This window comes from Mandrillus leucophaeus, unplaced genomic scaffold, assembly GCF_000951045.1.
Source record: "Mandrillus leucophaeus isolate KB7577 unplaced genomic scaffold, Mleu.le_1.0 Scaffold250, whole genome shotgun sequence".
Classification (NCBI taxonomy): domain Eukaryota; kingdom Metazoa; phylum Chordata; class Mammalia; order Primates; family Cercopithecidae; genus Mandrillus; species Mandrillus leucophaeus.
Genome location: NW_012102588.1, coordinates 2196198 through 2198799, shown reverse-complemented (window position 1 = coordinate 2198799; position 2602 = coordinate 2196198). Strand labels below are relative to the sequence as shown.

Sequence of the window (2602 nt, the reverse complement as noted above, 5' to 3'; positions counted from 1 at the left end):
TGCCTGTAATCCCAGCTACTCAGGAGGCTGAGGCAGGAGAATTGCTTGAACCTGGGAGGCAGAGGTTTCAGTGAGCCGAGATTGCGCCACTGCACTCCAGCCTGGTGAAAAAGCAAGACTCTGTCTGAAAAAAAAAAAAGAAAGAAAAAAAATCCCCATTTCAAACCATGACCTATAACTTCCTCAGTAGCCTAGCTCCTCCTGCCTTACTTTCCAACCTCATCCCCTCCCACTCTCCCTGACACCCTCTGCACCTTCAGCCACACTGCATCCCACGGGGCCAGCTCTTTCCTGCTATAAGACTGCCTTAGCTGCTCCCTCTACTTAGGTGCACTTGCCTGGGATCCTTCTATCCTCTCATGAGGTTTTCAGCTTAAACATCTCCTTGGAGCAAGCTTCTCCTATATTTCATACCAAACCAGTTGCCCAGTCACACTCTTATCACCCTGTTACAATTTGGTGCACTGCAGTGAACTTACCTTCATGGTACTTGTGTGTGTGTGTGTGTGTGTGTGTGTGTATTTGACGTGTACTTATCTTTGTCTCCCCTGGCCTGCCTTGTTCACTGCTGCTGTGCCTGGAACAGTGCCTAGAACACAGTAGATGCTCAACAAATAGTTGTCGAATGGAGTGGATAAACGAACAAAGGCATGCACAACACAGTGTTTCCTGAATGAGGTTGTGGCACCGAGACATGAAAATGCACCATATGTTTGAGGAACAGCAAGCAGTTTGCTGTGGCTGTGGGCAAGGGTAAGTCTGGGTGGACGACGAGGTGGGGAGGGTTGGGAGAGTCCTATAGTTGGAGGCCGACTGGATAGCTCAGAACTGAATGGCCTTTCATCTCCTGGCAACAGGAGCCACGGATCATTTTTAAGGAGAGAATGTTATGATTGGATCATGACTTTTAAAAAGCCATTCCAGTCACAGTGTGGAGCTTGGGCAGTGGAAAATAAGCTGGAGTGTGGGTGGAGGTTGGGTGGGGGGATTGCAGATTGTTTAATCCGAGCAAGACTTGATGACAGATTGATCTAGTGCAACATTTCCAGGGTAGAAATGGAAAATGAGAACAGAGACATTTCTGAGGCAAAACTGCTGGGTCCTGGGGACCAATCAGATCCAGGGCTTTGAGAGAGAAGGTGAAGGCTGGAAGGAGGCAAGGTTTGCATCCGGGAAGGAGTAGAAACAGCAATTTTAGTTTTGGATATGTTGAATCTGAGGAGCCCGGGAAACATCTTTCTCTGAATCTCTAGGAATTGTGCCACCACCACACTGTTCCTCCTACCCCTTTTCTCTTTTCTTTCCTGTTTTGAATCACTCTCACAAGTCAAGACCGCTCCCTGCTTCTCAGCCCGCTGGGGAGCCAGGCCAGCAGGCCCCACATTCGTAAGGAAGGGACAGGGTTCTCGCCTGGAGGGTCTGGCAGAAGCCACCCCAGGGGAGGGCCCCGACAGGAAGGAAGGTAGGCCTGCGGAGGGGCACACAGGAGCTTCCTCTCCCGCCGCAGTGTCCAAGGCCAGCTGCTCCAGCCCTCAGGCTGGGTCAACAGGATGGGACAGCCCAGGCGGAAGGAAGCCTGTGGGGAGGGACACCCCGCAGACAGAAGCAGGGACATGGGGTGGGGAGAGGCAGGAAGAGCTGCCGGGCTGCTGAGCTGGCGCCTTTCCAGCAGACTCAGGAGGGGCGGTGACAGGAGGCCATTCTGTCCTCATCCCCGCAGCCCTGGGCCTCTCTGGTCCTGGCCAACAGTATTATCATTATTATTGCTGTTGTTCGCTAGCCTGGGCCTTAGATATATTAGAAAAAAAAACATCGGAAGATACGGATAGCATTGGCAGTTTATAAAACAATTAATTCCCTTTCTAGGCTCATTCTGTGATCATTGGGATAGAAATGCCATTTGCATTACCAGCCTTTCAGTTACAGAGACGTGAGTGCTCGCAGGAGGGACAGTGAATTTTGCCTTAAATTCAGCCTGTCTAAATCGGAGATCTTATCTCCGATTTGCTTTAAGCCCCGTTATCACTGCCTTCCTCTCCAACAACAGCTGCTGTGATCGCGCACAAACAGCCAAAAGGGGGCAAATCCGTGCCAAAGCAGAGCCATGGGCTTTCCTGATCAGAAGGTCCAGCCCCAGCCCCGGGCGCAGCACGCGGGCGGCTTCCTTTCAGAAACCCAGCCTGCCTCCCACCGGCTGGAGCGGGTGGGTGGGGCGGTAGTGGTGGCGGTTTCTGGGGACGGCCGACAAACCACCTCCAGGCGTGCTCCAGCGGGAGCCTGGAGACCCTAGGAGAGCCCTCCCCACAAGCGGCTTCCAGGCAGGACGCTTCCAGAGGTCTTGGTCGGGGGTGGGGGTGAGATGGGGTCTACCTTTGAAACAGCTACAATTTAAACTTCAGCTACACCGAGCTCAAACTCGATTCCGCAGCCGAGTGTCGGCGCCAGAGGACGATAAAAACTCGGGTCTACAGCTCCCTACCACGCCCCTGGGCCCGTCCTGGGGCTTCCAGGAGTCCTCACGCCATCCTCTCGGTTGCCCAGGAGGAAGGATGGGCGGGGCGGGCAGGCGCTGCGGGCACTGCAGATGGGGAGGGCGAGCCCG

General features: G+C 53.8%; 1 long non-coding RNA gene across 1 annotated transcript in view; it reads right to left on the bottom strand.

The window, feature by feature from the left end:
• The window catches only part of LOC105542113, a 24273-nt gene extending 21720 nt beyond the window's left edge, over window positions 1-2553 (bottom strand). Inside the window, exon 1 of the long non-coding RNA XR_001006422.1 lies at window positions 2254-2553. This is a non-coding gene — a long non-coding RNA (uncharacterized LOC105542113). The remainder of the gene's footprint in view (window positions 1-2253) is intronic.
• Window positions 2554-2602: the final 49 nt, after the last annotated feature.